Source organism: Amia ocellicauda, chromosome 2 (assembly GCF_036373705.1).
Source record: "Amia ocellicauda isolate fAmiCal2 chromosome 2, fAmiCal2.hap1, whole genome shotgun sequence".
Lineage (NCBI taxonomy): Eukaryota > Metazoa > Chordata > Actinopteri > Amiiformes > Amiidae > Amia > Amia ocellicauda.
Window position 1 is genome coordinate 44,825,739 of NC_089851.1, and position 14,355 is coordinate 44,840,093.

Genomic DNA, 14,355 nt, shown 5'->3' on the forward strand with positions numbered 1-14,355 from the left:
CTCAGGCATATTCTTTGGCCATCGAACCCCTGCTCCATGAACTGCGCAACGTCATCAGCGGACTGTCCCTGCCACACTGCTCTACCCCCCCATCCGAGTGTCGGCCTATGCTGATGACCTGGTGGTTATGGTGGGGGGGGAATCGGACATCAGGGCATTGCACACCACTCTCACAGACTTTCAGACTCTGTCTTCAGCCAAGGTGAACTGGGCTAAGAGCTGTGCACTGCTGCTGGGGCAGTGGGAAGGCTGCGGCCCCCCAGCATTGCCGGACAGGCTCATTTGAAGCAGGGGAGGTTTTAAGTACCTGGGGGTGCACATGGGGGACGAGGCCAATGAAAGAAGGAACTGGGAGGTGGTGCTGGAGGAGGTGCGAGGGCATCTGGGTCGCTGGCGCTGGTTGCTCCCCCAGCTCTCCTACAGAGGCAGGACACTGATCGTCAATAACCTGGTGGCCTCCACACTGTGGCACAGTTTAGTGTGTGTTGAGCCACCGCCCGGGCTGCTGGGCGAACTGCAGAGAGCCATCCTGGATTTCTTCTGGGACGGTTTGCACTGGCTGAGGAGAGGAGTGCTGTACCTGCCCCAAGAGGAGGGCAGGACCTGATCGATATTACCAGCAGGGTGTCTGCCTTTCGGTTGTAGTCAGTACAGCGGCTCCTGTATGGCCCCCCTTCTTTGCCCTGGAGGGTGCTGGGGGTGCTATATATATATATATATATATATATATATATATATATATATATATATATAATTTCTGCTTAGCTAACTCTCTAAAATAATATAGTAATGACTTTGTGATTGTAACCAGATCTTTGTTTTTTGTGTATAAAAGCCTCTGACTTTTAAAATGAAGGCAGAGCGACTTTGGGATCTTCTTGATTCACTGTTCCTCTCCACGCTGCGTGTATTAAAGGCATTGCAACTAACGTCCAACGTGATTAAAGATGATTGTTCTTCCACATTACATGGCGACGAGGATCGGGATCGCTAACCCTGAAGGAGAGCACCGGAGTGGCCAGTCCAGTGACCAGCAAAGCCGCGCCGGCAGAATTATAAGGTAAGGGAGCCTTTTAAAATCCCTACTGCGGTGCTTTGCTTTCACTTGTCTGCTCGCCTGGCCCTCTGAGGATCAGGTAACGCGATCTATATTTTAATTCAACGTTGTTGCTTGCCTTACATCAAGTACTTGAGGCAGGAAATGTTTTCTTGCTTGTAAAGAAACAAGGGTTTCTTAGGGGTACCATAAACTTGACTGTGTCTTCTTGTTTGTGAAGAAACAGGACTGTGTTTTCCTGTTTGGGGTTCCCGCAGAATAAAGTGTGTTTGTAAACTGTAGCGTAGGTATGACCTACTATTAGAGAAAAGAGAAAAAAAGGAGCGCTGATTAATTGTTCAATATCTGATGTGCCCGTGATAATATAAAAGCACGTGTTTTATAGAACCATAAATGGTATGGTAAATGAAGAAACGTCATTAAGTTATATACAAGTTATATAAATGCAAACATATTGAAAAACGTGTTATTATTCGTATATAGGATTTATTTTAATTTGTGTTTTGTTTTGTTATATTTTTCTTTATTTTTTAATTTTTTCTTTTTTCCCCTGTGATTTTATTGTTATTATTTTGTGTGCTTTTATGCCTTGGTAGTTGTGTACAAAACGTTACATAGAAAATGGGTGGTAACAGCTCCAGTAAAACGGGTAACCCGCCCTATATGTATGATAACTATGGAGTGAAGCGGTGCGCGATGTGCGCAAGTGGTTTGACTGGACAACAGGTGACAGAAAGTTAAGGTTTCCAGAAGATGGGACTTTTAATTCAGATAGACTTGAGCACCTAAAAACGGTTTTGCAAAATAAGAATACAAAGCCGGGAGAAGTAAACTAGAAAGTGTTTATGATGTGGAATGATTAATGTACATTAAGAAATGAGAAACCAAAGCCAGCTATCTTAAAACATTTGTTAGAGAAAAGAAAGAAAAGACAAAAGGCATAATTCAATCTAGCCTAAGCCGAATGCCCCGAAGACAAATAAAAACAACAAAAAAAAATATATTTTTTTTTTTTCAGTATAAATGACTGAAGATACTGAAGGAAAATTACTAGATAAGTAATAAATAAGGGTAGTTTGAGACACTGCAGGCCAATATAACATGCCAACCAAAACCATGATATCCGAATTTACTTTGGATATAAATTAATATGTGTCTCTTTGTATGTTTGTACGTTTACAGTTTGCGCAAGGTAAATGTCCGTATTTTGTCTTTTTCATTTACTGTATAGTCCAGAATATGACTAAGAGAGTCATAAGTCACAAATAGTTCACGAATGATAGCTAAAAACCGCCAGTTAAATATGTTGTAATAACAGACCTACAAGAAATTAAGCATTTAATTGTACACAGAATGCTATTGCAAACAGAAATAATAATACAAAATTAAGTTATTTAAATAGGTCTTACGAATACAGAAATTAAAAGTAACATGTTAGAAATAGGAATCCGAGGCAACCGCAAACATTCGGTGAAGGTTTCTTAGATATTTATAAATAGATAACCAGATACTCCAGGAAATTAAAGATGTGGTCATTTGGTAGCTATGAGTTCCACAATGAAGATTTTTTAAATCCCTAGGAATAAGCTCCCTAAATACATTGAATAGGTAAGAAATTAACTATTGATCTGTTCAATCTGGCTTTGGGAACAGTTCTTCTGAATCTGTACCGGTGTAGATTGGACTTCAATAGGAGAAAGCTGACCCAATAAAAAAAATATATGAGCCGCGCAGGCGGACAGTCTTAATGCCCACGCAGGCTCTTCATTGGGGAAATAATTGACTGCACACTTTTTTTTTGGTGAAAAACAAAAATGTTTTCCTGACGTACCTGGACATCATTATTGAGATAATTGAAAGGGCTTATTTCCCAAAGATTAACTAAATTGATTAGCTCACATAATGGAGTGAAATACATGTCTAACTAGTCTAATATATGTCATACCTATTGATAAATATAACTTGAATACATTTATCAAAAGAAATTAGGATTAGGAGAAAGAACAGCTGTTAGGATGCAGAGTAATGTTAACCAAAATTGAAGAAGGTTGAGAAAGGAGAGTTTGTTCTGTGTGAGACAAATGTACTGCCACGAGAGATTCTGATGGTGATTGGACTGGAATATGAGGGAAAATAAGGAAGTTACTAAAGGTATAACTAAAGGTGTAACATTACTAATTTAATGAAACATAGTCATGGCAAGTTATAAAACTGTTTGGAAATAGGGTATTTCTGTTTGTGAAAGGACTATCAATTAGGAAGAGGGGGGCAGGGGGCAAGGGCCGTGACACTGCTCCCCCTGTTCTCCTGAGCAGACAAGCAGCCTGAGATGACTGAGAGAGAGAGAGAGAGAGAGAGAGAGAGAGAGAGAGAGAGAGAGAAGGCAGAGACTGTAAGTACGTGTAAGGGTTCATAACTTACTACAAACAGAGCAAGAGTGTAATGAATGGTAATTTACACTGCTTGTATTATAATGATAATAATATTGATGTTGATACAGACTAATACGGCACATACTAGATGACACCCGCATAATAATAATAATAATGAAAATAGGAATAATAGGAGTTGTTCCTAATTAAACTATGTAAATAATTTTTAATTATGGTTTATTGGGAAAAAGGTATTGAGAATCAAAGAGTAATAATTGCCATCATTTACCCAACTACTTTTAACTATGGTGTTGAAGGAGCTGCTGTAATAATTATTGTAATGGTCTCAGGTATTTAAGTTAGATAAAAGGACAAAGATAAGCACATTGTTTTGAAACTTTGACAACTCCACACAAAAGAGTATCTACACTAGGAAGTAAAGCTGATTCAGTAAACACAGGAGATATGATGCTGCTGACAACAGCTGAGTACTGTACTGAAATCATTTGATAAATTAGATAAATTGGAATCAAGATTAGTATTATTTTGAATTGTCCCTTTACTAGAAACCTTATAGATTGTGTGAATGTCAACTAATGTGAGAGATGCCTTTTATAAGGAGGATCTCTGATGTTGTGTGAACCACACATTGTGTCTTCAGATGACTGATTTATTCCACATGGCAGATATGCATTTTATGAATCGTGTCCTGAAGGAACCGATGTCTGACCCATAGTGGCAGAGGTGCATATGGAGAAGGTGTTCTCATTGAGACACAGTAGGCCGAGGGCGCGGCTTTAAAGACAGCTTCACGGCATCTTGAACAGACCAATGTTGAGGTCCACAATGCTGAAGTGATGGTTGACTCAGTGGATAAATAAGTTCAAATACTGTCATTAAAGGTTTTCCAGATTATAGGAATAGGAATCTACAATATATTGTGAAACAGCTCAGATGATGTCCGCAGTAGCATATATTCTTGTATTGATAGTTTAATTTATAATGTACTATTAGTGGAGATGTCACATTATTCAAATGAATAGAATGCAAGCCATGAAGTCAGAATCAGTCCATTGCCCTTCTCTTAAGATTTGTAGAATGTACAATGTTTATAAATCAAAAAGCAACAAATATATGTACAATACAGTTTACAAACTGAATTTGTAAAAATAACATTTTGCTGACTTTTGTATTTTCTTAGAAGCAACAAAATGTATGTGTTATGTAGGTAGTAACTAGGTTTTGAATTTTATGACCTGGGGCTAGATGAAATGTAATTTGAGATGTACTGTATAAACTCCAGGAAAATGCAACTGGCCACTGCACCTTCCATAAGAGAGCTCAAACATTTGCTAATGCATTGGTTGCCTCACAGGCACTCTTTCCCTGGTTTGCCCATGTGGCGCATGGTGTTGGCCACACAGGCAAAGGGGGATGTGTGCATTAGTCTTTTAAATTGGTTTGCCCCAGGTTTTATAGTAACAGCTTAGCAATATTGTAGAACTTGCCACATTTGTCAAGCTCATAATCCTGCAAAAGTTCATATGCAAATAGATTGTGTTCAAAAGCTTAAATGTTGTGGATATGAATATATACTTGTAATATGTATAGGTTTTTTAAATGGGTTGAAGCCTATGCCGTAGGAAGGCTGAAGTAGTAACAGTAGCAAAAATACTGTTAAGGGATGTTATATGTAGATTTCGCTTTGCAGGGAAATTTCCAGCAATAGGAACACTCACTTCACTGGGAGAACAGTGCAGGAACTTTGCAAAGCCCTGCGAGGTAAACAACATTTTCACTGCCCCATCACTCTCAGTCAGTTGGAGCAGTGGAGAGACAAAATAGGATATTAAAGAATAAGATGGCTAAAATATGCAAACAAACAGGACTCAAACATCCAGATGCCCTACCTATAGTCCTAATGACAATGAGATCATTACAAGCAAATTGAAAAAAACTGGTCTTTCTCTGTGTGAGATTATTATGGGATGACTTATGAGACTCTCCATCACTCCTCCATTGTCTGTAAGGGAAATGGACATCCACTTGATGGATGATGCTATGTTGTCTTTTTGTATTGGACTAACACGTGCATTCGAAGCTGTCCATTCACAGGTGAAAGCCGCCCAGACTGAACCATCCCAGCAGGATTGCCGCCCCTTCCAGCAAGGTAACTGTGTATATCTAAGCACACAAGAGAAAGTCCTCCCAACAGCCCAGATGGCCAGGGCCCTACAAGGTGCTCCTGACCACCCAAACAGCTGTGAAGTGCTAAGGAAAGATGACATGGATCCACTCCTCCCACTGCAAACTTGCCCATCGAAGCGATCAGCACAACCCGGGGGGAGACCAGAGGGATGCTCTGCCTGCGCCTCTTCCTTATCGCCTGCGGGACCATCGTATGCGCCATAGTAGTCTGGGAAGAGGGCGCCTTCAACTCTAAGCGGACGGGATCATCACTGACTGGGGAGACCAGTCCAGAAGAAGCTTACATCAGCATCACCCTGCAACTAACAGCACAGGGCCAGAGCAGTGGCCCAAAAGGAGCAACAGGACGCATGGGTCCACAAATACCGGGTGACTTGCTAGTAACCTCTCCCCTTTCGCATATTAACACCACAGACATTAACATGTACACTGATAAAATACAACTGAGGATTCGACTGCGACGAGACAGCTACCTGACCAGAGGAAACGCCTACCTCCAACTGTCTTATCAGTTTACAAAAGACTTGAATCTGTCAAGGTGCTGGGTGTGTTAACGTGCCCCATAACACTGAGGGAGGCATACCCATGATCCCAGTTCCCTTGACTGTAGAAGATAACTGTGCTATATGGAAACATTATAGAATAGATATGAGTATTTGCAATACTGTTAATGCATCTGCCTCAAAGTTTACTCAACAGATTCATGATCTTACGGATCACATTCGTAAAGAAGTTGGGAGCTGGATAAGTGGCTCCCTCGGAAGAATTGTTGCTATTATAGCCCAAAGTCTGCTTTTCATCCTTGGCATACTCATTCTTCTCTATATTTGTTTTGTACTGATCAAGTGTTGCTGTGCTTGCATTGCTAGAGAAATGCAGAACAGCCTTACTCCTGTTGAAATAAAGGAGTCTGTTAAAATAATGTATGAAGAAATGCTGCAAGAACGCAGTGATATAATGGATCTTATTAATATAACGTAATTACACTGAATGATGTCCACTATTCCACCTGAGGTTAAGGTTTACAACTCTAGGGTCTTATCAAGGCTCTGTACATATGTATGATTGTCCTTCATAGGACAAAATGGGGGAGTGTGGAAGGAAAGTTAGAAATTCTTTCTCTCATACCTGATTTACTCTCTTGTATACTTACTTGTTGTTTGTTAAAAAATATAACTGAATATATTTTATTAATGATAGAATATTTTATTTAATATTAATATTTTAGGGGTATTTTGATATTCTGGGGCCCCAGGCCTGTACACCGGCCCGGTTCTGCCTGGCCATAAAATAATATAAAACAATATCATAACATAATGTTATTAATAATATGACATAAACATAAATGGGAACTTAGAAGTAAATAAAAACACTGAAAGACACATATACACAGACACATATACACTCTCTCTCTTTCTCTCTCACACACACGCACACATGACACACACTCATGTACACATACAAATACACTATACAACAATACAACTGCCAGTGTTTATCTAATGTTCAGATTGCTTTTACCCTGTGATACTGCAGTAAACCCATTTATATACTTTTTGTTTGTATCGATCCTCCCCCCTTTATATATTGTCAAATTAATTATCACCATCATCATCATTACTATTAATCTGTATCACCGGCCACTAATACTAGCACTGAAATAGTTAGTACTAATATGAGCATATTTCTTTCATTCAACCATTATTTTGGATTTTCACTCCTTATGAATGCGGAAGCCAAATATTAGTGGCGGCGAGCCTGCTCTGTGACTCAGTCCACTCACACAGGCCTGGCAGCGAACTGGAATGGGTTTAACAACTACAGCAGCACAAGTGTCTCTAGAATCTCATCGCTGCCTTCACTTATGTGGAATAGTATTATTCACAGAACATATTCATTAGAGGATGCCCTTACCCTGGGCAACTTGCACTTTTCTCACCTTTTGTTTGTGTTGTATAAAACGCTGTGTTCAGTTGGGCTCAGAACAGTCAAGAGCATGTTTAATTAGTAAGTGTTTCCTATTCGTATCTTTGATTGTTTGTTTTTTGTTTTTTAATAGAGTTTAAAACAAGTTTGGGAGGAAGACAACCTCCAATCACACTTCACTCTGCCCCATGCTCAACCAATGAGAGACACCCTCTTATAACTGTCATAAATACCACGTAACAAGTTCCTTTCCCTGCGTCAGTAGCTCCCATAGCACTGCAACCATGCTCCCTCTTGCATAAACTCAAGAACAACACCCCTCCACCTCCACGGGCTCTGCCTTTGCTGCAGTTCATTGGCTCCACCCACCATGTACTGGTGGCCTCGTCCTCATCGTCACACATCGATCCCTCGGCCAGGTGGGTTAAAGCCAAAAAAACTATTACTTCAATCACTACTTCTTGCACCTACTTCTGTGTGAGATAAATTAAATCAGTGCATATTTCAATCTGGTTAACTCAACAACAGCTAGCAATTATCTTCCTATTTGTTTGACCATGTTTATATTATTATTGTTGTTGTCGTTGCTGTTATCGGCATCATCAGTCTTATTGTTGTTTTTTCGAGAATTCCCATTGAAGTCCTGTTCTATTATTATCAGACACCCACTCATGCTGACTGAGGTGGCTTGCTGAAGACTTTTTATTTAATAAATTGGTGAACTGCAAACTTAAATGCCAAAAGTGGGGGGAGGGGGGCAGGGGGGAGAGATCAATCAGAAACACTGCCCACTCGTGTGTAGGCCAGGATTGACACAGTACCTCATTTAACACAACACTAACTCTGCTAATGGGAGTGATTTAGTTTTCTTGGTGTTTGAGGTTGGGAGTTTATTAACCCACTATAATACTGTTCATTACCTGGAAACTTTCAGATTAAGGTTTCAAAGCAAAGAGGAGGAAACAAGGTGTTTGGCTCCAAAGTGGGATTTCTAGTATTTTCAAATCAGGTCTATATTGAGTGACAAAAAGTTATGTTATAACGGTTACACTCTAACATCCACTGATGTTATAATTTAACATCAGTGGATGTTAGAATGAGACTTTTCCTGTTTTTTCATTGACATTCTGTAACACTTTTTAGTAAGTTGAATAATAAGAATTAAAAGATGTAACAAATACAGTTGGAGTCCTTCGTGTCTCTGTCCTTGTGAGTTTTAGTTTCTCTCTCTCTATATATATACACAAAACAGTCCCCTGTGATCAGCTTTATCGATAATATACCAAATGTAGATCAATGTGGCATTTAAATACAATACAAGTTTTAACAATGAAGAACTGTCTTGTTTGGGAATGTACTTTAAAATACATTTCGGCATACAATATGATGTAAAAAGTAAATAAACAAATAAATGAAAGTGTGATTGTTAATAATTTAGTTTACAATGCCAGGTAATTTTCAGAAATACAAGACACAATCATATGTTTATTTCTATGTCAATTTTTAATTGGCTATAGTTTTTCCACAGGTTAATTTGGCCCACCCTTATGAGCCCTGAACATGGGAGAGTGGGATCAGCGACTTGCACGTCTCAGGCACTACAAAGACACTCACTTCCGTACTGCAGCCAAGTGTCATCAAGACTGGAGATACAGACGTTACAGAGTTGTCAAAGGCTGGTCGATTGGCTGCAAAATGCCCCTTAGACAAGATCACACTTTGGAAATGTCAGGAGACGGAGAAATAAACAATAATCTTTGGCCTGTGTGCCTCCTGCCTCAAAGCAAAGGTGATTGACAGGGTTTGTGGGAACACAAGAGTGTTTCCTGTGAACCCAGCAATGATGCTTACTTTGAGTCAAAGGAGCTTGCCTTCACACTTAGCATTGGTATCGTAAGAATTATAGCAGCTGCATTTGTAGGATTTATATACAATTAATTAAAAAATAAAAACAGAATTAGCTTGGTTGGATAAGTGTCCACTCCATTTGTAATAGGAATCCTAATTTAGCTCAGGTGTAACCCATCACCCTCAAAATCACACACCAGATGGCCTCCTTAAAACTATTTAAGGATAAATTCAGACGTTCCAGTAGGTTCCCTCTGCTGGGTAGTGCATTTCACTTAACCATGAGCACCAAGGAGCTTTCAAAAGAACTTCGGGACAAAGTTGTTGAAAGGCACAGATCACGGGATGTTTATAAAAAATATCAAAGGCCTTGAATATCTTTTGGAGCAAGGTCAAGAGAATTATTAAGAAGTGTAAGGTGTATGGCGTTAAGGTGTATAGATAAGTAGACAAACAAAATCCTCATTTAAACGTATGTAACTCTGAAGCACTGACACAACAAAAAGAGAAAAATGGTCAAGACTTTCTGTAGGCACTGTATATAATTCAAACCTTATGTTTGAAGATTGTTTCTGATATTCAGCAAAACAAATTAATATACTTTCATTTGCAGAAATGTAGTTTTGCTTTCCGTCCTTTTTTCTTTGTCTTTTTTAAATCCTTCCATAATGTGAGGACAGAAGCATTATATACTACTGACAAGGACTCCCCTGTATATTACCAGAAGCATACTAACGTGGCTTAAAATAAATGGTCAAAAAGACACCTCCTCCTCTTCCTACTCTTTCATCGGTGTCCAGTTGATTTGACTTGTTAAATGGGGAACTCCATGTCACGGTGGAAGCCAAAACAACAACTGTTCAAAGTAATAGGTGGACATAAATATTAAAGTCACACAAGTTAGCAGTTACTCAACCAGGGTCAATAGGCTGAATTACTGATGTTATTTATGCAGGTCACACTGAGCCAGGATGCTCCAGAGAGAGACATTCTTTTGCTCATGTGTCTAGAGTGTGTTGCTCTGCTGTGTTAAAATGAAAAGCGGTCATCATTGACTTTATAGGATTGAAGGTGTGTGTCATATATGTATTGCTTAAAGTACTGCATTTTTTTTTGTATCATCAACAATCAAAATGGTAAGTGATATTGCAGTTATTATTATCTATACAGGAGACAAGGCTGGTGCTGCATCAAAAGAAACACTATTTGATTAAATTGTAATTTCACTGCATTAGCTAGAGGCATTAAAAACACTAACTGTTAGCTGTCTGATGCCATTAACGTCAGAAATACTGACGATCATTGCAATGCTATTATGCACAGAATTATTTGTTATTTGTTTATTGTGGCTTTGTTGTTTTTTCCTCCCATGAATATCTACAACGATGCAATGATATATATATATATATATATTACAATAAATCCATAGTACAGTGATGTGAACCGAATGTAGCCAAGTAGCCTGAGAGAAAAAGTCCAAAAACAACAAAACAAAACAAAAACAACCTTGAGAACATTTGACCTTTAATAGATCCACAATTTGAATTTTAATGTCATATTTAAAATCTTTGGCAGAGCTTTATTTTCACAAGATTAATAGTTCTGAAACTACCCCTGAGACTCAGAGATGTTGTGATGCATATCAAATAGCTCTGAATCTGTGTTTTTTTTTAAGCAAAATATGAATAAAATAAACATGCATCAATAAAATGAACATCATCTCTCTTTACTGAATAATTCAAACTAATTCAGATTAAACTACACACTGTCAATAGGCCCCCAGACCTTGTTATATCAGAGAATGGCCAAATCACTTCATCAGCTGGTCATGACTATACAGCTGATTGTATATCAGTGTAATTATCGCTCTGGACAAATGAGCTCCTGCTTCAACCAAGTTAAACACTATATTTCCTACTTTCCTCCTGGGCTGAATTGAAGATAAATCCCAGCAAGTTCAAGAGGACAGCGAGCTGCACTACGAAAAGCAAAACCGTACATGCAAATGCAAAAGGAGCTCAGCGTGCTGGTCTCCACAGAAACCTCTGCTGAAGCTTAAAGAGAACAAGCTGGACGTGTGAGAGATTCAAATAGAAACTGCAATTAATTTATATAAGTGGCAAAGAAAAACCTTCAAGTGGCACAGCCATTCTCAAGGGAAGCTGGCAAAGAATGGGCACTAGGTAGTGACATCATACGGTCAATGCCAAACAAAAAGGTACAAGTACATCGGAGAGAGGTCATAGCTGTGCTGAATAGAGCAGAGCACAGCCTTCTGTAGATTGATTAGTCGAGTCTTCCAGCAAAGCTTTGCAATGTGTTGCCTATAGGAGGACCACAGCTGTCTAAAATATGCACTCGTTTCCTGATGTATTTTTACAGAAATGAGGTAGAGTAAAATATTTTCAGCGAGAACTGATAGTCAGATTTGTGTGTGTGTGTGTGTGTGTATGTCCATTTACAAAATGTACTTAAGGACAATCAGAAGACATTTGGAAGTAACAAATCAAGTACATGACAGTGATTTGTTGAGAGAAGCCTTTTCAGTCAGCGTTAGCAAGGATCTGCAGATGAACACTTTAAAGCAGGGGTTCCCAATGTCTGGTGATGGAGGGCCAATTTCCCGAAGTTGCATGGGATGGGGGGGCCGCAGTAGAAAATGATCCACCGATTTTATTTCCTATACATTTCTGTTAGGGAACATTTATTAACCCCCAAATTACATGTGCAATTTGTTACAGAAAATTGTCATAAAGGGTAAAAATATAGAAAAGCTTCAGAAAAAGGGTGGTTGAAGGTTAGCATTGGGGGGCCGCACCAAACATTGAGGGCCACATTTGGCCCCCGGGCCGCACTTTGGGAACCCCTGCTTTAAAGGCAAAGCCCGAAGCGCTCAGCTTCCATTACAGTCACGCCACAGCCTAACTGTCATGTTGAAAAAACTCCACACTGCCATCCAATTGGTTTTAATGGTGCATTGTTCATAAACGCCTCCATCACTGCACATGCTCCTGAATGGCCAATTTAGGGTCCATTGTGCCAAAATATGAGAAATGAAATTAAACGACTTCACTAGCAACCCTTGACCTATGACACCTCTGCTATCACCCTGTCACATCTCTTCAGTTTACAGCCCACAGGAGCTTCCCTTTCCACCGCTGCCATGACATTTTCATTCTCACCTTAAAGACTCCCCCCCACAAGCTCTTGTCATTCTTCTCTGCTCTGAACTTTGTAGACATGGTCAGTTTGTTTAATAAATAATCAGATGAGCTCATGATGAGTTAATGAAGTACAGATTGAGAAGGAATATCATGAAGGTTCTGTGGTCACTGTCTAAAATCACATAAAGGCCTGTTTTAAAATCATAAAGGTACTATCTCTAGATAAGCACATAATGGGAGCATGTTAATATATATGTGACACACGTTGCATCTTTTCATGAAGTGTGGAATTCAGTGCAGAAACAAAGGTGTTAGCAGTGTTTTTACTATTACTATTACAGCACAAAAAATCAGTCTTAGTGTGACAGACACAACACCTAATGTCATGGAGGTACGACTAAGAATACACATTAAAACAGATTAAAATAAACACCATATTTTTTGGTCAAAACCCGATTCCTTTCCTCTTGTATTACTGTTGATCTATGTTGTGTTAATTAGGCCGACACTGACAGTACACTTCACAGAAATGACTTCATTTTACAGATGCTCTGTAAGGTATTTTTTGCACCCTCACATGTGTTTTTTTTTGAGAATATTAGTAGTAGCACCTATTATCAGTATGAATAACACTGTTATTATTATTATTTATAATATTATTATCACTACTACTATAATAATGGAAGAGGCCCTGTCTCATATATTATAAGTCAAATCTAAAACACGGTGCACAGACATCATTTGTAGTAGCAGTGGGGTCGATTGATGTATATATTTATAGTCTTTGTTAAACTCTAGCTTTTTATGAACCAACTCAGCAGCTCAATAGCAGTCAAGGTGCCTGACGCAGGGCCCGCCTCCTCCCCTCCTCTTCTGCCCATGAATGAGGGGCCCGTGTCGGCTCAGTGGTTATGTTCTCCCTCTGTCACCGAGGCTCTGATGAAGTGGATCCTGACGTGCCAAGTGCGAAGAAAGCACCTCCAATGGAAGGGCCTCTCTAATTGCTCTTTTTGTTCGAGGGAGTGAGGGGAGAGAAAATCGTTGGAAGTAGCCCACCTGCAACTGACGCTGCCCGTCAATCCATCTTACCCAATGGACTGCTGGCTATATATATTTGGTCCCTTAACAACTTCTCAATGGATACAGACAGAGAAGGAGAGAGAGTTGCTACCGTAGACACCTGCTGTGGTAAAGAACACAAGGTGAGTCTGTTCAATGGATTTTCATTTGCCAAGTCCATTCTATTCCACATTTTTACATTCTTATTTAGATTTATTTAATATATTTAATGTTATATTTTATATATATATATATATATATATATATATATATATATATATATATATATATACAATACATATATATATATATTTATGTGTGTGTGTATATATATTCATACACACACATATATATATATACACACATACTACATTCGTTTTACATATATAATGCATACATTTATTTTTACGTCATTTTTTAAGTCATTATCTATATTTGTCTTATTATGATGAAGCTTGCTGTTTTGAAATTGTTGCTTTTATTCAAGTATTTGTATATATATTTTTATACAATGTATTTAACCCAGTTGAACAATCTGCTTGCTTTATAAATAATGTATTATCTTCTAAAGAATGTAAGTTCTTCTTCTTTATTCCAATTTGAGAAAAAGTTTCAACAGATGACAGGTAAACAATAAATATAATGTAAACATAATAATTTAAATGATTTAATGAATAAATGAAATAATTAATAATGAATAGTTAATTCAATAACGAACTCA